The sequence below is a fragment of the Chiloscyllium plagiosum genome, unplaced genomic scaffold (assembly GCF_037043375.1).
Source record: "Chiloscyllium plagiosum isolate Xiang-an unplaced genomic scaffold, Cpla_swu_hap1 HiC_scaffold_19, whole genome shotgun sequence".
Lineage (NCBI taxonomy): Eukaryota > Metazoa > Chordata > Chondrichthyes > Orectolobiformes > Hemiscylliidae > Chiloscyllium > Chiloscyllium plagiosum.
In genome coordinates, this window is record NW_028270157.1 from 63,819,368 (window position 1) to 63,842,432 (window position 23,065).

Genomic DNA, 23,065 nt, shown 5'->3' on the forward strand with positions numbered 1-23,065 from the left:
TTATATCTTTGAACAAGAATTCTAATATCACCGAGGTGATGTTAATTGGTCTTTAGATGCCTCGACTTGTTCTAACTTCCTTGGTCCAAGATTGGATTAATTGTTTACTGTGCCTTTTCATATCTGGTCGGCATGGACGGGTTGGACCGAAGGGTCTGTTTCCATGCTGTACATCTCTATGACTCTATATGTAACTGTTCCGCTGCTAATTTGTTTACTACTTGTAGATGAAATCAATCTGGACCAGGGGTCTTATCATCTCCAAGTTTGATTAGGTTATTCTCATTTCCCCATTTCTATCTTAAACATTTTGTTTTGCGGCTGAGATTATGTGGTGTTGAAATTCTGAGCCTTCACCATTGTGACTCCACTCAGACAGGTAGCAGCTCATTAGAATTCTCATGTCCTGTGCCATGTACACATCCAGAGGCTGTTGCTAGTCAGTGTACCCTGTTGCACAGACTATGTTGTTGAGATCTTATCATGCCCCCCTTTGCATGCCATTTGTTGGCTACAGCAATGATGTTGCGTGGACTTGGGTGTATCAAATGTCAGAAAGAATCAGTGGAAATGCTATGAATTGATGATAACTTCGACCACACGTGAATTTTCCATCTGGAAAAGCCAATGGAAAAGTTACACCTTAACGAAGTCTAATGATCTGGGCCTGCCCTGAAAATTATTTTTGTCTTTGAGGAAACAGTCACATTTTTCTTCCCTATGATTGAGGAAATACATATTTTTGTTAATGAAAACACTGTGGTTGCTAGCGATCTGAAATGAAAACAAAGTGCTGGAGAATCTCAGCAGGTCTGGCAGCATCTGTGGAGACAGAAACAGAGTGAACATTTTGAATCCAGTGACCGTTCTTTGGGACAGAATAGAGGTGCACATGAGATGGGTGTCATGCTGTTCGGAAAGGTCCAGATTGAAAAGTAAGGGATACCAGAGCTCAAAAGGTGCTAAAAGCAAAAGGAGATGGGTAATGGCTGTTGCGAAGTGACACAGCATTAGTCCATAAAAATAGGTACAGGAGTAGGCTATCAAGTCCTACAAGCCTGCTCTGCCATGCAATACAATGATGGTTGATCATTCAACTCAATACACTGTTCCTGCTTTCTCTCCATATCCTTCGATCACTTTAGCTTCAGAACTACATCTAACTCCTTCTCGAAAACATTAATTGGTCTCAACCACTTTGTGGTAGAGAATTCCACTGGTACACCACTCCTTGGGTGAAGAATGTCTCCTCATCTGAGTCCTACATGGTCCACCCTGTACCCTTAAACTGTGACCTCTGGTTCTGGACTCTGTTCATTGGGAGCATCCTTCCTGCATTGATCTTAATAGCCCGGTCAGAATTTCACAGGTTCCTGTAAGATCCCCTCTCATTCATCCTAACTCCAGTGAATACAATCCTAAGTAATCTAGTCTCTCTTCATACGTCAATCCAGCAAGCCCATAAATCTGCCTGGTAAACATCTGTGGTACTCCCTCCATAGCCAAAACACACTTCCTCTGATACAAAGACCAAAACTGTACATAATACTCGAGGTGTGGTCTCACCAAAGACCCTACACAATTACAGCATGGCATCCCTACTCTTGTACACGGACCCTCTCACTCTGAAGGACAACATTTTTTTCTATTCATTGACAGGATAAGGGTGTTGCTGGCTAGGCCAGCATTTATTGCCCATCCCAGAGGGCAGTTAAGAGTCAACCCATTGCTGTGGGTCTGGAGTTACAAGTAAGCCATATCAGGCAAAGGACATTAGTGAACCAGATGGATTTTTTTTTCTGACAATCAACAATGGATTCATAGTCATCATTAGATTCTTAATTCCAGATTTTTATAGAATTCAAATTCCATCATCTACCATGACAGGATTCAAACCCAGGTCCCCAGAACATGACCTGGGTTTCTGGATTAACAATCCAGTGATAACATCACTGGGCCATCACCTCCCCCGTAACATATCATTTGCCCTTCTTCAATATCTGCAGCATTTACACGCTTACTGTCAGGTGGTGGACAAGAACACCCAGTTCTCACTGCACAGTTCTCCCTTCTTCCAATCCATCATCATTCAGATAATAATCAGTACTCATGCTTTTGCTACCAAAGTAATTAACTACACATTTATCTACATTCTACTTCACTTGCCGCACATTTTCCAACTCACCCAACTTATCCAAATCACACAGCATCCTCCTCCCAGCTTACCCTCTCATCCAGTTCAGCGTTGTCCAGAGTAGGTATTGATAACAGGATGAAGTTCAACTCAACTGTGAACAGAAACGTGAAACCAAGATACACTCTGGCAGAGGGGGGGGGGGTAAGAAAACAATATTAGAAGGGAGGAAAGAGTCTCAAGTTGCTGAACTCAGTGTTGAGTTTGGAATGACGTGAAGTGTCTAATCGGGAAATAAAGTGCTCTTTCCCAGCTCTGTGATGAATGTCTCCTGAAGATTGCAGCAGGCCTGAAAAAGAAATGTACATCTGACAGCAAGGTGGTGTATTGAAATAACAAGCAACTAGAAGCATGTTCAAATTGCAAGCCCAAACTCAACCTCCCAGTCGCTTGCCATTTCAGTTCATCACCTTGCTCTCATAATCACATTTCTAATTTATGTCTATACACAGTTTTAGTTTTGTTTTAAAGTTCATCTTTATTTTCTATTGTAAACCCATTATTGCAATCATTCATTTCACATTCTGAAGGCTATTATTAAAGTAAGAGTTTTAATGCTCTTAAATTGCAGCTTTGGTTTATTTCTAAGACTACTTCAATGTGACTACAGTTCTGAAGCAGCGTCACTGGACTTTAAACGTTAATTCAGCTTTCTCATCCCAGATGCTGCTAGACCAGAGTTTCTCCAGCAATTTCTGTTCTTGTTTCTGATTGTTTTGTTCTCTCAGTTTTCTGGCAACACGTGTTTGGAAATCTCGAACTGCGTGCCAGATTTAAACTGCTCTCAGACAAGGGGAGGTTCAGGCCACAGAGATTGCCAGAACCTTTTTGCGCAGCTTTCTTTCTGGTCAGTGACAAATGCTGTTGCCTCTCAGCTGATCACAAAACCCAGGCCTATATTTTGTTCCAAAGTAACGTCCATGATATTTATCTGGTTCATAAAAATTGAGGCAAAGCAGTTTTTAATATTCTTTGCCATTACAGATGAGAGATTAATATCGTAAGTATTTAATGATACCATCCTGATTTTTCTGGTTACTTCTCTGCACCTCTGGAATATCTTCCTATTTAATTTCCTTTACTTTGATGATTTAATTTTGAATTATCTTCTGACCATCTTATTGGCTTCTTCCTAACAATTTTGTATTACTGTACATTATCCATTTTTATGTCTGCACTTGTGTAGTGTATATTTTCATTTGTTTGACTTTACTCTCTTTCCTTATAGATCATGGAGTGACAATGTTGCAGTTCAATGAGATGCATTTCTTCTGCACTCCACACTTCACATTGCTGTTTTAGGTGATTGTTCATCTGTAATTTTTTCCCTCATTAATTTCTCATTCTGTTAAACTCAGACCCCTCCTCCAACTTATTCCTCCAATCTTTGTCTCACTTCGATGCTTCTCAACTTTCATCTCAAACCTTACTATACTGTGATCATTAGTCCCAAGATGCACCCCTGCTTTTACATTCCTCATCTTTCCTAGTTAACTTCCCATTAGTAAATCTAGCTTTACACCCTCTCTTGCCGTGCTTTTTACATACTGAAACTGGCACATCCTTTAGTGCCACACTGATTTTTTGAGCTATAATCCTGCTTTAAATCTCAGGGATAAGACTTGGATATATATTTTGAGATTCACCTGGAAGAATGCTTGCAATGAAGAAAAGTTCATACACCAGGGCAAAAATAATAACACAAAGGATTTGAATTGAAAAATATAAACTCAAATGACCAAAATGGAGGACGCTGGCTGAATTCAAACTGGGGTTGGCTTGTAAACAGCAACTTGATTTCAGAGTATGTTTCATAATATTTGTACCAGATATGTTGACTACTCAGACCAGCGCCACTACTAACAACAAAGGCAAAGGATCAAGATGTATTTATCGACCTTTAACTGAAAGCATCTGCTCAGTTAGAATCTTACTGTTGAGGATAATCAACATCTAAGCTACATCTCAAAGACATTTGTCCATATACTGAAAATATCATTTTCCCATCTTGTATGTATTCTAAGTATCACTTCCCAGTAAAATAACATTCAAGTCTGACCTTGAAAAGGCAGTGATGCGTTGGAAAACTTCTGAGATGTACAATAAGGATATTTCTGGTACTTAGGTCTCTAAGTTCGTGAAGAAACTCCCAGAATGGAAGACATTTTGTCACAACAAGCATAAGTCTGAGGGGTCAGAAGAATCCAGCTGTCTTTTCATTCCAGTTTTCATATTTCGTCCCCAGTTTTTGAAATTGATCTGCATATTTGGTGCAGATGGATGTTTCGCTTACAGATCATTTGTGCAGGTATGTGAGATGCTAACAATGATCATGAAAATTGACAAGTAATGCTTACCTAACTCTGATCGTGAGAGCCAAATGAGAAGACACAAGTGCTAAGTTAAAAAGTTTGGAACTAAACAGTCTTATTGATCCTGGGCATCGCAGACCTTTCTAAGAGACTTTCAGCGATGAATGAATATGACAATGACAAAGTCTTCCCTGGATTGGCCAAACTCTCAAAATCAGACTTCAGAGCAAAAAAGTGAGATAAAGCCCAAAAAACGTGATTGAATGAGGTCGTAGATTCGTTCGCCAAGCCGGTGTAGTTTACGGCAGACATTTTGGTGACCTCGTCAGTGCGTCTTTGATAAAGTGTTGGTGGTCCATCCCACCTGGTATTTATGTGACTCTGTTTGTTGATACATCCGGTTCTGTATCTGAGCGGTTTGTATACGGGGTCCAGTTCAATGTGTCTCTGTTTTTGCCTCTGCTATGAAGGTTACATTGTCCCAGTGGAATTAGTGTCCTTTGTTGTCTGTGTGGAGGAACTCCAGAAGGCAGAAGAGGAACACCTATTCAAGGGATTTAAACGAAGTGGGTGTCCCAAGAGCACTATCCTCTGATACATGCTCAACAAACCTAAAGGAGGAAACACTACGCGACCAGGCACGCAAGTGACTACACCATACATCAAAGATATATCAGAAACAAGTACTCAAGCCCTTAGGAATCATAGCAGCCCACAAACCAGTGAACACCTTTCACCAGCTTCTCACAAAAGGTTAAAGACCTGACACCCACATCCAACAGGATGAACATTATTTACAAGATACCCTGCAAGGATTGGGGAAAAACACTACATAGGACAAACAGAAAGAAAACTGATCAGACGAGTGTACGAACACCAACTTGCCACTGCCAGACATGACCAGCACTCTCATTTTCAACCACACAAATAAAGGACACAGACCCAACTGGGAGAACGTAACCACTCTAGCAGAGGCAAAACAGAGACACGCCAGAGAATTCCTTGAAGCCTGGCACTCCAACAGGTAGGTGAAAACAAGGACTGCAGATGCTGGAAACCAGAGCATAGACTAGAGTGGTGCTGGAAAAGCATAACAGGTCAGGCAGCATCCGAGGAGCAGGAAAATCAATGTTTAGGGCAAAAGCCCTTCATCAGGAATAGCTCTATTCCTGATGAAGGGCTTTTTGCCTGAAACATTGATTTTCCTGCTCCTCAGATGCAGCCTGACCTGCTGTGCTTTTCCAGCACCACTCTAACCCAGACACCAACAGGAACTCAATCAAGAAGCACATTGAACTAGACCCGGTATACAAACTGCTCAGATACAGAACCGCAAGTACCAACAAACAGACGGACAAACACCAGGTGGGATAGAACCACCAACACTTTATTGAAGGCACACTGATGATGTCACCTCGCGAGGTGACAAAACGTCTGCAGAAAACCACACTCGCTTGGTGAACGAATCTGCAACCTCATCCATAACCTGAGTTACAAATCTTTTCAAACACTGTGTCTGAATGCTTAGTGCAGGATGTGTGCTGCTCATACACTGAAAATATCTCTGGAATCAAATACCAGTAGTTGCAAACAGCGCCCCCCCAAAAGAAATCACTGACCCCCATCTTTGAGGGCAGACCTGTGGTTTCATCTCATATGCAAAAGATGGCAGCTCAAGCAAGGCCGCACTCCCTTGATAATGCCCTCAAGTGTTCACCTACCTTCAGGTTATTGAAGTGAAATTTTGTGATCTAAGAGTTCTGTGCCCTTGTGAATTAATATCAGAGCGGTCTTTTCTCATTCCACATTTTATACTCGTATTACTGCCACAAAAAGTGGCAAATTTCTGTCATTTTATTTATTAGTGTAACGTTTATCCCAAAATGATGTGGACGCTACATTAATTTACCAAAAAATTCAATCACCAGCATATATGCCAGTCAGATTGCCTCCAAAGTGTGTAGTAAAGGTTTGAACTGTGATTACAAGCTGGCTGCACATAACGACAATACAAATAATGTGTTATATCAAATCGCGGTAAAAAGCCAGACAATAAAATCCCTCTCTCTACATCAGTGAAGAGATACTCTGACAACTGCTATCCACTTGTTTTGAGAGTCACTCCAGAGATCACACCCCCTCCACTGCATCAGACATTTATAAGCTCAAGCTCCGATCACATCTGAACAGCTGATATCATTATGAGAAGTGAGTGAATGCTGCATTTCTGGGCGTTGTCAATGTATGGACAAAATTGACTTAATTGTTTCGGGGCTGTTAAAAGTTCTTGCGTTAAGCATAAATGTCACATTCAGACCAATATTCGTTGCTCTTATATTCTTGTTGACAAAACAGATTAAATGATCACACTAGCATGGCTACTTGCACCAATATAAGCCGATAGCTATATTTGCCAATATAACTTTGGATATTATACAGCAGTAACTCATTACATGAAGGTCTAAGAGGTACTCTGCTCTGTGACTGAAATGCAATATGCAGGGGAGGATCTCTCTCTTTATCCTTTGGTCCAGACAGGCTGGCCAGAGAATGCACTGTCTGGAGATTTCTAAATTCTAAGCCAGACATAGAAAGCTTGTTTTTAAAATGAAGGTCACATTTTTCAAGTGGCTCCTACGTCTCATGGTGACGGACGAATGAATTATTGGGTTTCTCAATGAATTTTGATCAGCTGCAAGGGAAATGTCAGAAAGGGAAACAAGGGTTGAAGTGCAATTTGCTCAGAGGGACTCTGAACTTAGCAACAATTTCAGCCTCATTCTCTCTCATGCACGTACACAAATATCTCAGCACTCATTTTTTATTTGCACTTTTACCGATCTTTTATGCTACCCTAAAAACTGCCCCTTCTTTCTCTTCATTCAAGTTTACTGCAACACTTAAAACAACACTTTGTCTCCTTATTATATTTCCTTTCCAAATTGTTCACTCTCTCCTATAAGCTTCCTTCCCTATGTTTGCCCATCCTCTTTCTTTGTTTATCTCCCATGTTCCACCTCAACCACTTTCCTATACCAACTGCAGCCATCATTCCTCCTTCTTGTTAATTATCTTGGTTTATTTACCTTCCCTATGCCTTTCTTGGTCTCTCGAACCTAATTTATCTCCAAACTTTGTTCCTTGCACTCTCCCCTTCTCTTGTTGGGTTTCTCACCCTGCCCTGTTTACTGAGGCATTGTCTTTACTAGTCAACAGAAAATCAACATTAAAAGTAGCACACACTCATAAAACATTAGACAAATAGATCTACAGAAAGTAAGCAAGCAAACAGCTTACATTTAGACAGTAGTTTTCCAAATGTAGGATATGGAAACAGATTTTAGAAGGAGAAGGCCATTCCACCCATCAAACCCATTCTATCATTCAACAAGGTCCTGATTGATGCTTTATCTCAACACCAAAGTCCTCATACCCGTTGGGATGGTCAGTCTCCAGAAATGGGGTTTGTTTCTTAAATGTGTTTAGTGACTGGTCTTCACAGCTTTTTATGGTAAAGAATGCCATTGATTAACCAATTTGAGTGAATTTATTTGGCCTCAGTGGAAACTAAATTGATCTATCTGTATAACGAGGCCATAACCCACTGTTGTAGAACACCCAGCCAGGGAAATCATCAGCCCAGCATCCAGATTTTCCTGCTCCTCGGATGCTGCCTGACCCTGCTATGATTTTCCAGCACCACTCTAATGTTGACCCCAGCATCCAGTCTGTCCAGCCCTGTCAAACATCCAAAAGTGCTCAATGCTCTAAGACTTATGACGTGTAGTCAATGTAATCAATATTATAACAGCAACCAATTTGCACACAGCAAGGTGCACAGATGGCAGTGTGATCATGACCACATTAATCTATTTTAGTAAATATTGATTGAGAAATAAATGTTCAGTCAGGGCACCAAGGTGAAGTGCCCTGGACTTCAAACAATGCCACTGTATTTCGCATGTTCGCCGAAAACAAAACTGAATGTCCTAGCTGAAAGACAAACCTGACGAGACAGCATTCCCCCAGCACTGCACTGAGATGGCAACCTAGATTTTGCTTCATTTTCTGCAGTGGGGCTTCAACTTACAACCTTGCGACTAATTTCCACTTAACACTCAGTGAATTGACCATCTCACATCACGGGTGGTCTGGACCTGCCAATATCTGGGCGGCATGGTAGCTCAGTGGTAAGCACTGCTGCCTCACAGCACCCGGGTTCGATTCCAGCCTAGGCAGACTGCGTGGAGTTTGCACATTCTCCCCCTGTCTGCGTGGGTTTCCTCCTGGGTGCTCCAGATTCTTTCCATAATCCAAAGAAAAATGTACAGGTTAGGTGAATTGGCCATGCTAAATTGCCCATAGTGTTCAGGGATGTGCAAGTCAGGTGAATTAGTTCGGGGAAAATGTAGAGTAATAGGTTCAGGGAATTGGTCTGGGTGGGTTACTCTTCGGAGGGTCGGTGTGGACTTATTGGACCAAAGGGCCTGTTTCCATACTGTACGGAATCTATTCTAGAACATAGAACATAGAACATAGAACAATACAGCGCAGAACAGGCCCTTCGGCCCTCGATGTTGCACCGACCTGTGAACTATTCTCAGCTCGTCCCCCTACATTATCCCAAAATCATCCATGTGCATATCTAAGGATTGTTTAAATCTCCCTAATGTGGCTGAGTTGACTACATTAGCAGGCAGGGCATTCCACGCCCTTACCACTCTCTGCGTAAAGAACCTGCCTCTGACATCTGTCTTAAATCTATCACCCCTCAATTTGCCCCCTCATACAAGCTGACGTCATCATCCAAGGAAAAAGTCTTTCACTGCCTGCCCTATTTAATCCTCTGATCATCTTGTATGTCTCTATCAAATCCCCCCTTAGCCTTCTTCTTTCCAATGAGAACAGACCCATGTCTCTCAGCCTTTCCTCATATGACCTTCCCTCCAGACCAGGCAACATCCTGGTCAATCTCCTCTGCACCTTTTCCAATGCTTCCACATTCTTTCTGTAATGGGGCGACCACAATATTCCAGGTGTCGCCGCACCAACGTTTTGTATAGTTGCAGCATGATATTGCGGTTCTGGAACTCAATCCCTCTATGAATGAAACCTAACGCACCGTATGCCTTCTTAACAGCACTATCTACCTGGGTGGCAACTTTCAGGGATCTATGCACATGGACTCCAAGAGGGACTCCAAGATCCCTCTGCACATCCACACTACCAAGAATCTTTCCGTTGACCCAGTACTCTGCCTTCCTGTGCACCATTTCTATTCTATCATTTCGCACACAGAGGGGTAGGTTAACTGCAGCCCAAAGTGAATATCTGGAAGTGAGAGGCAGCAATCTGAATTGGCCCAAACCTTGCTCTGAAAGCTTCAAATATTTCTATTAGAATTGCAGGTGGTCAGATGAAGTTTTGCTATGTTTCACAGGCTTTTGGAAAATTGCATGCAATTTTAGTCTCCTTCCTATCAATAGGTTGCTGTGAAACTTGAAAAGGTTCAGAAAAGATTTACAAGGATGTTGCCAGGGTTGGAGGATTTGAGCTATAGGGAGAGGTTGAATAGGCTACGGCTGCTTTCCCTGGAGCATCAGAGGCTGAGGGGTGACCTTACAGAGGTTTATAAAATCATGTGGGGCATGGATAGAATAAATAGACAAAGTATTTTCCCTGGGATGGGGGAGTCCAGAACTTAAAGGGCACAGGTTTAAGGTAAGAGGGGAAAGATATAAAAGAGATCTAAGGGGTAACTTTCTCAGGCAGAGGTTGGTATGTGTACGGAATGGGCTGCCAGAAGAAGTGTTGGAGGCTAGTACGATTGCAACATTTAAAAGGCATCTGCATGGGTATATGAATAGAAAGGGTTTGGAAGGATATAGGCCGGGTGCTGGCAGGTGGGACTAGATTCGGTTGGGATATCTGGTCAAGTTGGACTGAAGGGTCTGTTTCTGTGTTGTACATCTCTATGACTTTATGACCTACAGTTGAGACAGCCAGCAAATAATTGCTGCACTTGAAGCCTTGCTCCCTCTCGCGATCGTCACGGGAGAGGGAAGAATGGGACAAGTACAGCACAGAAAAGGGTTTTATATTTTGCAACTGAAATTTCAAGTTTGAACCTCGTCACTTGAGCATCGCATTAAGACCTGCTCAGCCTTGTGCCCTTTCAACTGGTTGCCAATTCCCAAAATGTAACAACATTAGCTGCGTTATGATACTCAATTTAAGACAATTAATTGTTTTTTTTTGTCTTTGACTCTAAGCATCAGTGTGAAATGGACCCTCCACCAATTTATTTCTTAAAAATCAAATGGGTTCCATCAAATAGTCAGAATTAACTCCAAACCATGCAGGGAATTCATTCTGATATGTAAAGTGGATCATTAATTCTACAGACAGGCATTCATCGGGGATCTAGATGTCTAGAAACGTATTTAGGTGCTGAGGGAAAATCAGGACCTGATCACAGCACAAAGAAAAATAGCTAATATGCCATATGAATATGATTGCAGTTGCAAGGTAATGGAGCAGAATATTATTTTGCTCACCAATAAGTCAATTACTGGTCTCTAACTGAGGCAATCTATTCCACATATCATTAATTTGGAGCTTAAAGGCAGAAATGATCAGCTTTTTCCAATAACAATTGGTCCTTCTGCTCAATTTTAGCAGCAATTTCTGCAGTTGCAATGGTTTCCATCAAGTCACTGTGCAGATGATTGTGGAAAATGCAGCCCTGTTTATGAGTTCAACAGCTAACAATTCCTGGGATGCGCACAGGAAAGAATTTACTTTAAAATCAATAGCGGGCATTTTGCTATGAAAATAGTTCGACTGTAAAAACATGGGTTGGGCACTCATTGAAACACAATTCTATTCTTTTCTATACCATGGCAAATACAGTATTCACCACCATGTCACTACACTTCTTAACGACATCACAAGGCACACCACTTCACAGACCATACTGCCACATCCATTATATAATTGACTGGACCAACCTCTTCCTGGCATGCTTTCTTCAAATGTTTATCCAAGTTTGCCAGCTAGCAATTCAATAGGTGGCATCACTGCAAATGCAGCAGCGTAACACTGGATTCAGGTGGCACGCAGTCTCAGGCTGGAGGAGGCATGTGAACCAGCGTGGAGCACCATTACACTACGATGCTAAACCTGGCATCTCATCTTGGCCATCAGTGGAGGGGGGAGGTGGAAATACAATGTATCAGGTTTTTTTTTTGCAAATTCCGACATCATTATCTCTTACGGCACTGATTGCAAAGGTTTTCTCAAACCTACGTCTGACCCAAAGCCTATCAAAATGCTGTCTTACTCCAGCATGGAGATATAACCCCACCTAGTCCTCCTCTTATTCCGAGAAACTTGCAAACTTCCTTGGCATCTACAGACCTCCAGCACATACTGCTTTCAAGTTCCACAGCACTGGCTACTGTTAAACACAACTTTCAAACCCCTCCAATGTTTCAATTAATCAGCCTTTTATATTTGAGGCACACCATAATCTAACCCTTCATAGGAAAACAAAACTATTTGAATCTACTGTTATGCAACTAGAACTAACATAAGTATATTGATGGACTCTTGTTATCAAATCATTAAATATGGAGAAAGGCTTTTGGGGTTCAGCTTTTCAAATCTTGATCATGTTTTCTAAACGTAAATACTTTGGCATTTCACATTTGCAACTTCTTAACAGCAACTTCAAAGCCCACACAAATTGACCTTCTAAATCAATCTGCAAAAATGATGCGAAGTGCAACTATGTGTCGAAATGTTTTGCAAGAGCAATGTACCTGACACAGTGCCAAAAAAAAGTCTGCATTGTTGAGATGAGCCAGTACAAAATAAACACAAACTCAGCAAACCTGCTGCCCCCAGTTGCTACTATTTCACAAGATATCGCAGCAATAGTTCCTGCAGTTCGATTAATCTTTTTGTACAGCAGACAGAGATCAGTGTTCAAACTATAACTGCTCTATCTGAAAGCGGTGATTCTCCTTTCATTGCATTTGGAGATAATCGCTATGATTTTGAAATGCTTTTCTTCCTTCAGCCAAATACAAAGGACAGTTTGAAACTCATTAAGTTGCATCATTTAAACTTCATTAAAGGTGTGGTATTTTCTCATTAAATCCATCACGCTTCGGTGGGTCAAAGGATTATTTGTTGGAACAATTAAAATGGAGAATTTGAGGACTTTGCAGTGTGCAGCGCAACGGTTATCATTTACCATAACATCAGCCACACAGAGTCCTGAACACATGAAAATCAGGCGAGAAATTCAGGCTCCAGTTTGAAATGAAAAGCATATTTTTTTATATAGAGTCACAGAGGTGTACAGCACAAAAACAGACCTTTCGGTCCAATTCATCCATGCTGACCAAATATCCCAGCCCAATCTTTTCTTTGATTGAGACAACTTATAGATTTTATCTCAGAGTGCGTGCGTGCTCATAGCCAGATAATTTACAAACACTTACTCCCCAGGTTTGTCCATTAGGAAAGGCCACTTGGCAAGGTGAGAGACAGCACCTCGGAGAAATACCTCCATTTCCTCAAGAGTCTAGCATATGCGTCGAAAACATGACTGGCTACATCAACTTCCAATTAGGCAGGATCAATTCCTCTGTGTGGAATTAAGTCCCATCTAATGACAGAGGCTGGATGAGCACCACCAAGATGGCCAAGACTGCTGCCAGGTGAATAGTCAAGATTGTGGGGATAAGGTGCTTTTATTGAGCAAGGTTGGCTTTGGAACTCAGGACAGGAAGGTGTTTTACAGTGACCACCAACCTCATGTTATGTCCAATTTCTAGATCATGCACAAACAATTGTGGGGATAAGTCCCTGTTCCTCCACCAAATACCTACCCACCCGGGCTGGCTTACCAGCAGAGTGTACGTCACGCCTGGAGCTAGGGTAATCGAGTCAACTGATCATTATTCGACAACTCAACAGGCACAATTGGCAGCAGGAAGGTAGACATCGGTCTTTCCTACCCAGAACTTGACTCGGGTGGAGGCAGGAAGGCCACTGGATTCAGAGACACCGATGAGCCACCCAAGGAAGCTGCCTTCTCAGCTCCAGAACGGTCATTCCCGATGGAACTCGACTCCCCAACTGAGGGAGGGGAAAGCAAATGGAGATCCGAATATGGAGATTCACAGGACACAAACATTGAGTCCAAAAGACTCATGGACTGTCTCATGTCATCACGAACAGATGGCAATGCAAAGGGGCAGTAATTTTTCTTTTGTGCAGAGTTTTGGTCAAATTACACAAGGGGCACTTTTTGCACAACACCTCAGGAAAGAGACAGATGATAGACTACATGGGAGAGACGACATAGAAATAGACAACATAAGGTAGAATCCCAACAGTGTGGAAACAGGCTATTTCACCCAGCAAGTCCACAATGACCCTCCGAAGAGTAACTCACCCTGACCCATTCCCCTACCCTATTACTCTACATTTACCCCTGACTAATGCATCTCACCTACACATTCCTGAACACTACAGGCAATTTAGCATAGCCAATTCACCTAACCTGCATATCTTTGGATTGGTGAAGGAAACCGCAGCACCTGGAGGAAATCCACAGAGACACGGGGAGAACTTGCAAACTCCAAACAGACAGTCACCCAAGGCTGGAATCAAACCCGGGTCCCGGGCACTGTGAGGCAGCAGTGCTAACCACTGAGCAACCATGCCCTCAGATTTACATGGGTGATATCACGGTTTAATAAGTTAAATTGGCATGAAATATGTAACCTTAGCCCACCACAGAGATGATTCAAGGAATAGAACCCACAATTTAACAGCAATAGTCTACTTCCTGACACGAGCAGATCTACATGCGTCTAACAAGGGGCAGGCCAGCTGAACAACAACTTGTTTGCTTTTACTTCAAACTCTCATTTCAAATGGGCAAACCAAGTACCTGCCATCCTCCAAGTGGCAAGAGTAATCTAGTGGTAGCCTCCTATAACCTATAGCCTCCTATAACCTAAAGCAGAAAGAGACAATATCCAGCTGATGCCAGTTTCAGTGCCAGTGATGGTTTCTGCTCTGCTGCTGGGGTTCTTGCAAGAGTGGTACAATATAGCTGAGGAAATAGGGCCCCAGTATATTTCCTGAAGAAGGGCTTATGCCTGAAACGTCGATTCTCCTGTTCCCTGGATGCTGCCTGACCTGCTGCGCTTTTCCAGCAACACATTTCCAGCTCTGATCTCCAGCATCTGCAGACCTCACTTTCTCCCCAGTATATTGTATAAAACACAAATACCAGACAATGAATACCTTCAACAAGAGAGAATCCAACCATCGCTCCTTGACATTCAATAGCATTACCATTGCTGAATCCCCCACAATCACCTTCCTCAGTGCTTGCTATTGGTCAGAACCTGAACTTGACGGGTTATGTAAATACTGTGGTTACTTGTGCAGATCAGAGGCTGTGAATTGTACAGCGGGTAACTCAGCTCCTGACTCCCAAAAACCTGCCTGTCATCTATACGACAAGTCAGGATTTGATTGAATATGCTTGACTTCTCTTGGCGAGTGCAGCTCCAACAACATTCAAGAACTTTGATACCAGTCAGAAAAAAAACAGCTCAGCTCACTTGACAGGCATCCAAAGCACCACCCTCAATGTTCACTCCCTCTGCACCTCAGAATAAGCAGTATGTACCTTCTACAAGATGCACTCCCCAGAGCTCTTCTCACAGCACCTGGCAAACTCTCATCCTCTACCACTTAGAAGGACAAGGGCAGTAGATGCATAGGAACACTACCACCTTCAGTCCCCCTCCAAACCACATACCATCCTGACTTAGAAATATATCGCCATTCCTTCACTGTCGTTGATTCAAGTGCTTGGCTAGAACACTGCAACAAGCCAGAGAAGCTCAGCACAAGTTGGAAGAACAGCATCTCATTTTCTGCTTAGGAAACCTGCAGCCTTCTGGATTCAACATCAAGTTCAACAATTTTAGGCTTGGGCATCTTCTCTCATGTCTTTCCAACACACTGAACCTTGTTATCACATGGGCTGCTACCACAACCAGCCTATCATAAGCTACTAATAGTTCCCATTGACCTTTACCCATTTCCCTTGTCTGTTCAACTGTGTTTCTTACTCTTTAAACTCTATCTCCACCTATTGTTTACTTCTCCTTCCCTCCCTCCCTTTCCTCACCCCATCTTTTGCATTAATATGAACATTTTCCTAACTACCATCCATTCTGAAGAAGGGTCACTTATTGTTAGCTTTGCTTCCTCTCCACAGATGCTGCCAGACCTGCAGAACTTTTCCAGCAGTTTCCATTTTTGTTTCTGATTTCCAGCATCTACAGCTCCTTGTGGTTTTTGTTTACAGTAAAAGTGGTAATTGAAGCACACTGGTCTAACTCTTCTCAAATACGTCAAAACAGAACTCCAGTACATTCTAACATCCTGGCAGTGTTCTGTCTTTTTATCTTGTTCCTTCCTGTTTTTGCTGATCTTCATCTCATGCATAAAAGGATGAAGATTTTCTTACCTGACAAAGCCAAATATGGACATTGTGTTATGATTCTGCAACATGTCACTACATAGCATTCCAAGTCTATTGCCGGTAAATGTTGATGTTAAATTACCTTTGCTTCCTGAGTATTCATGTGTGGAACAATGAAGCCCGACATGCCACTGATGAAATGAGGTAGACGCCTAACAGTAAGGTACAGAGGTCCATGGAGTACGGCCATGAACAGGACAGGACATAGTTACAAACTGCAAAGCTGTTTTTGTATCTCTCATTTCCCTTGGAGATGTTGTGAAATGGTGGAGTGAATCGCAGGCTGGTTAATAAGAACATGATTTCCACACACACAGCCAGAACCATCCTCATACCAGCCGATTGGATGCCTCGCCCCATAATGCCAGGCAGTTTTACAAGTTCCCACAACTAGTTAATGAAGTGCAGCACCTCAGACCAGATCACCCCACTCGAGCTCAGTAAATTCAGGGACATCGGTATGCATTCAGACATCCAACTCAAACAGGAGGTCAAATGAAAAAGTATTGTCAAAACCATCGGTCAGAACCCCAAAGTACTGTGGATGCATTTCTCTCTTAATTCAGTACATGCATTTTATTTTAAAAAAGAAAACTGCTTCAGATACAATACTCCATGTGTAAAAAATGTCTGTGCGGGACCAATGGGAGAATCTATCCCTGCCTAGTGACTGCCAAGGTAATAGGGGGCTGACAACCTCCTGCTTAACAGTAATTGGTCCCTTGTGGATTATCCCCCAAGCTGAAGGCGCTTTCTGCATTTTTCCTTTGAAGGATGCACAAAGACAATATCAAAAAACCTCAGTTTCAACACTACTGGATTGGACTAGGGGGGCTGGACATTCCTGTAATGTACTAGGCTGGGTTCAAGCTAGCATGCTGTGAAGCTCGCAGTCAAATAAATGTTTCTAGTTACCCATGTGGAAGGAAGGCCCTCTAACTCCTTGAGTTCCAAGCCAATATCAAAAATAAATCAGGACAAAGGAATCTCAGTCAGCCGAGAAAAATCAGGTGTCTCAAAAGCCAACTGTTTAACCACGAACACTCTCTGATCAATTCAACAACTAATCCATCTGCATTTTTTCAACACTTTTTTTAGACTCGCGTCTTATTTTTAATAAATGTGCACGTTGTATTACTCATTTTTCTCACTTTAGTAACTAATAGACTGACTGTTCTTGTTAATTCAAAAATGCCTTGGCAAATTAGCTACTTTTGAAACGGATGATTATTTGGTCTGGGAGAAAAGTTTCCACAAGGAAATGGACCTTTTGCAAATTTGACTTGCAACCAACGAAGGGGGAAAAAGAAGGGGAGTCAGGCAATCCCTCTACACCCAAGAGGTATAACAAATTGGAGAAACTTGCCCAGGGTCTGTTCCTAACAGTGAACTGGTAAGAAGAGCTGAAATAGCCCCCAGAATAGTTTGATGGAAGATTTTAGAGTGATTTTTAAAAGGTACAATCCAATGTGGAGTTCAGAAATATAAGCCCTAGAATGCCTGCAGGAGAAAACAAGATCTGAAACAGTTGCAACATCTCAAAGTAAAACGTTGGCATGATTTAGTTTGGTAATGGGCACTATACGGGGGCGGGGGGAGGGAAGCAAGCGTGAAACCATAATCCTATGGCTTCAGGAAAGGAAGGAAGATCTTACAGAAACAACAAAGCTCTGTCCTCACCAATGTTTTGCTGTAGCCAAACGTATCCAGAAATAAAGAGAACCAGTTGCAAATCCATCCTTCTTACAATTGACAATTCACCCCTCTCTCCAGGTATTCATCAAAGCAACTGATACGTGGGGAAATATTCCAACATGACTAAATTAAAACCGATCACAGTAATTAGACTACTACATAATTCTTAATAACGTAACTACATTACATCTAAAAGTACGTAATTGCTGCTTGAGGTATTAGGTACCAACTTAGAGTAAGTGCATATTACAGCTACTAACAGTATTGGTGACAAGCAGAGAATCATAAGCATAATTGGTTGGGATAAATGACAACACTGGTCAACTCTTCCTCGGAACAGTCCTTTTTACCCTGAAGGGTAGAGTTTACCTTGTAGTAACTCTTTCCCGTACTGACTGCCTTACACAACAACTCTCAACAAATACTTCCACTCACACATTCAAGAAAGGCTGAGGTCTTCAGACAATTCTGATTTCATTTGCTAAGGAATGAATTGAGAGCAAGGTATCAGACATTTGGATTTCTTAAAATAGACTCCATAGAATCGCTACAGCATAGAAGTGGCCATTTGGCCCATTGAGTCCACACCGACTCTGAAGAGCTGATCACCCAAACCCATATCTATCTTTGTAACCCTGCATTTCCCATGGCAACATACATCCACAATGGGGCAATTTATCATGGCCAATCCAACTAACCTGTACGTCTCTGGACCGTTTCAGAGGAAACACACAGACACGGGGAGAATGTGCAAACTCCACACAGACAGTCACCTGAGATTGGAGTCAAACCCAGGTCTCTGGTGCTGTGAGACAGCAGTGCTAACCATTGAGCCTCTGTGCCACAGTGGAATATCCTCATTTTCCATTTTACAGACTATACAGCTGTTAGGTCCGTTTCTCAGAGTTCAAAATAAACAGATTTTTAAGCTAAAACTACTGAAACTGAATCAAGTATTGTTTTTTTTCTGGTTTCCCAGGTGACATACATTATTGCTCCATACCTGACTGCAGTGTAACAGCAGATATCACACCTCAGATGTAAATTCTCAATTAGTTCTTTGCTCTTTCCAAATCATGCAAGGCGACACCCTGTCCCTGCACCAGGACACGCTGGGCCACGGGCTTCAAGATTTTCGCTCCACAATCACCCCTCCTACGCAAGTCTACATCGAATGCGGCAAGCAGCCAATTAACAATCGGTCCTTCACTAGAAATCTATCCCCCTTCCCTGACCACACACCAACTGCATCGCTGGATGTGTGAAATTCTAATAAATAGCAAGGCAAAGGGGAAAAAAAAAATTCCTGAAGCAAAGCATGTCATCAACATTGCAAAAAATTTGCAATCACTTTCCTTTTCAGTTGTAATATTTGAATGAAGTCAGTCTCTACTGGCCGTGACAATAAAACAGAACTTGTGTTTCTAAGTGCCACGCTTCACATCAGACTGCGTTGGCCGATCCGGTCAGGGTTTTCTCATGGTCTGAACGACAAACTGGTGGCTTTTTGGAGTCACCAGGGTGACACTGCGCCACTTTGTTCTTCTGCAGTCCCACTCCAGAACCAAGCAACAAAACATCGACTGGCCAGTAAATCAATGCTCAGTGTGAATAAAGGACTGAGCACACAGCTCAGCATCTGACCAGCCCACAGACTGAGGCATGCACTCAGTATTGAAGCAGGGCCATCTAAAGGGTTCAAAGCATTACAAGCCTGGATTTTAATTTGGAGGGGGCTGATAGCTAACTCTGATCCAGCTGCATTTCATTTCAGATTGGTTTAAGAGTTCAGTTTACTGAAATTGTCCACGTTTTCAAACATGCATCCCAATTGCCAGTAGTAAGTCTCACTTCCTCTGAAGCAAATGTGATAGCTATTTTCAGTGTCAGAGTAGTGTGGAAGCAGGCATTCGGCCTATCGAGTCCACACCATCCCCCTGAAAGCATCCCATCCAGACTCATCCCACCCTACCCTCTCTCACCCTGTATTTTCCATAACTAACTCACCTAGCCTGCACATCCCTGGACACAATGGGCAATTTAGCATAGCTAACCTACCTGACCTGCATATCTTTACAAATTTCAATCAGATTCCCCCCGCTCCCACGACACCCCTCCTCTCCCCACCCCAGCTCCCAGCCTTTCTAAACTACATTAAGTAGAGAGACAGAGTCCTCAACCCCTCCTCTTGTAACTAGTTCTTCATGCCCAGAATCATTCCTGTAAACCTCCTTTGGACCCTCTCCAATGCCAGTACATCCTCCCTCAGATACAGGGCTCAAAACTACTCTCAATATTCCAACTGTAGTCTCATCAGAACTTTACACACCCTCAGCAGTACATCACTGTTCATATATTCTGGCTTGTGTAGATTGAATGCTAACATTGCATTTGCTAACTGAACCTGCATATTAACTTGAAGAGAGAGTCCTGAAGTAGGACTATCAAGTCCCTTTATGCTTTGGATTTCCAAAGCCTTTTCCTATTTAGTACATAGTCTACATCTCTTGTCTTCCTTCCAAAATGCATGATTCCACACTTTCCTACATTATCCTAGCCTGTCCAAGCCTCCCTGCCTCAGTGCCATCCTCTTGCTTTGCCCCACACCCTAACACCTACTTGAAAGTAAACAATCATTAAATGCCCTCTCAATGTCTGAATTCAACCTGCTTCCACCACACTTCCAGACAGGCCTAAAACACTCGCTGTGTAAGAAAAGCTTTCTTCTCACAGCGCATTTCTTTTGCAAATCAGTTTAAATCTGTGTGCTCTCACTCTTCATCCTGTGACCAGGTGGATTAGTTTCTCCTCATCTAATCTATCCAGCTCGTGAAAACTTCCAACAGTTCTCCTCTAAACCTCCTCCTGTCCAAAATTTTCCAATCTATCCTCACAGCTGAAGCTTCTCCTCCCTGGAAGCATTCTTGTAAATCTCTTCGGCATTCTCTGCAACGCACTTCCATCCGTTCTATAGTGTCGCACCGGACACAACACAGCTACTGCGTTACATCTAGTCAGCAACACAACCGTGGTTAGGTACAACTTAGCCAATTCCGCCAATGTTTGTTCTCATCTATTCGCAGCACGAAATATAGGTGGGCAAATTCTTGGAAAAGCACAAATTGACCAAAATGACCCTGCACTGTTCTCAAGTACCTTTGTAGCAAACTATTACAACTGGGAGACTTGCTGGGCATTTTCAAAGGGCACTTTAGAGTCATTTGATCATGATTACCTTAAACTAACCACTGTTGGATGATACCAGAACATTATGCATTGCTGGGGTACATTCCTGTGTGCCTGGGGTCACAGTAGGCCAGACCAGCAAAAGGATTCCAAATTGTATTTATCATGTGGAGGGTGGTGCATGCATGGAATGAGCTGCCAGAGGAAGTGGTGGAACAACTACAGCATTTAAAAGGCATTGGAAGGGGATATGAATAGGAAGGGTTTAGAGGGATATCGGCCAAATGCCGGCAAATGGGACTAGATTTATACAGGATATCTGGTTGGCATGGATAGGTTGGACCGAAAGGTCTGTTTCTGAGCTGTATTTCTCTATGACTCTATGACTGCGTGACTAATTGAATTTCAATTTCAGTAGTTGGGATTTGAACACATGCCCCAAAACATTAGCCTGGGACTCTAGGTTACCAGTCCAGTGACACTGCTGCTATGCCACATCTCTCTCAATCCAACCATCTTCTTACTACAGCAAACTTTTTATTATCTGATACATATGGAACCATGAGGACGCTGGTTGATCAAATGTTCTGAATAATCAAGAGGTCCGCGTAATCAATGTAAAAACACACACCAAGTCATAGAAATGTAATGCAGCAGGTATACACATCACTGTTATACTTTACTTACAGCATAAAGCACAAATAATAATGTAACCTTGCCCTACTGGCAGAGTCTTCTCACTCGCACTCTCAACTGGCCATTCAGACATTGAGGAGAAATTGACTCGAAATTGGATTAAATTGTTGATAATTTGATTGAACAAGTAGATTTACACTGAGATAAATAAATTTTTAAAACTATATTACTTGGACAAAATAATACACTAAACTTTGCGGCATTTGAGGTACACAGTTTATCGAGAGAGCCAGTTAAAACCAAGTTTCCTGGACAACATTTGGATGCTGCTGAACCAGATCCATTGCATTGCCTCAGCTTCACCCTTTCTGCCAACCTGTTCCAGGTTTGCTGACCCTCACAGCGTAAGGTCCAACATTCCAACATCTGCTTCAATTTTGTCCTTCGCAAACTCGAAGCTCCACCTTCTTATCTTGCTACCATCATTCCAGGAAAACACCATTCGAGAATTACTTCCAAATATCTTGCCCACTACTACAAAAACATCTCCTTCTGAGATTCCTCCTTCAAATGATGAGACACTTATAAATATCTCAGAGACAAACCATGTTGAAAAAGTACTCGTCAATTTTTCAGTACAATTAATGCTTTTTGAAGTCAAGAAACACAATTAACAGCTCAAGCAGTGATACTCCAAGTTATTGATAGAGAGTCAACAGCCTTTAAGCAATGCTGAGCAGCTCCCTTGACGGTTCAGAGAGTACATGCACCTTATAATGTGTTGCTAGGGTGCTGGGTTTAGCCTATGGTCAAAAAGCTCTGCTCAATCAGGATGGAAAGGGAGAGGATAGGTTAGGTGGATTGGCCATGCTAAATTTCCCATAGTGTCCACGGATGCGCAGGCTCGGTGGATTAACTATGGGAAATGCAGGGTTTTGAGAGTAGGGTAGGGTTTGGGTTTGGTTTGGGGTCACTTTGAACAGTCAATGTGGACACAATGGGCCGAATGGTTTGCATCAACACTGTCGATATTCTTTGATTCTATGGTATAATTCAACTCAGTTCTATTTGGTGACGAAGAGGAGAACAATCGATAAAGGTCTACACGGTGTCAGGATAGAGCTTGGTTGCCACACCTTATCGATGCAAATGTCTGGCAATACATCTCTCCCATCACAAAGGGTCAGTTAGACTCGAAACGTCAGTTCTTTTCTCTCCTTACAGATGCTGCCAGACCTGCTGAGATTTTCCAGCATTTTCTCTTTTGGTCTCCCATCACTGGGTTCTGGTCAGTACTTGCCCTAAAAGCTAGGCAGCAAAAATGGAGGATGGTAGCCTAATGCTAATGTCACTGGATTTGGATTCCAGAAGGGAACCAGAGTTCAAATCCCACCCAGGCAGTTGATGGAATTTGAATTTAATGGATCAATCTGGACTCGAGTGGACAATCATGATACC

General features: G+C 42.4%; 1 protein-coding gene across 8 annotated transcripts in view; it reads right to left on the reverse strand.

The window, feature by feature from the left end:
- nrcama (neuronal cell adhesion molecule a) overlaps positions 1 to 23,065 on the reverse strand; it is a 419,288-nt gene that overhangs the window by 151,506 nt on the left and 244,717 nt on the right. Inside the window, exon 1 of one of the 8 annotated variants that reach the window (XM_087997480.1) lies at positions 18,789 to 18,807. The exons of the other annotated variants lie outside the window; for them this stretch is intronic. The gene's annotated coding sequence lies outside the window, so the exon portion shown is untranslated. Of the gene's footprint in view, positions 1 to 18,788; positions 18,808 to 23,065 lie in introns of those variants that run through there. 8 annotated transcript variants of the gene reach the window in all.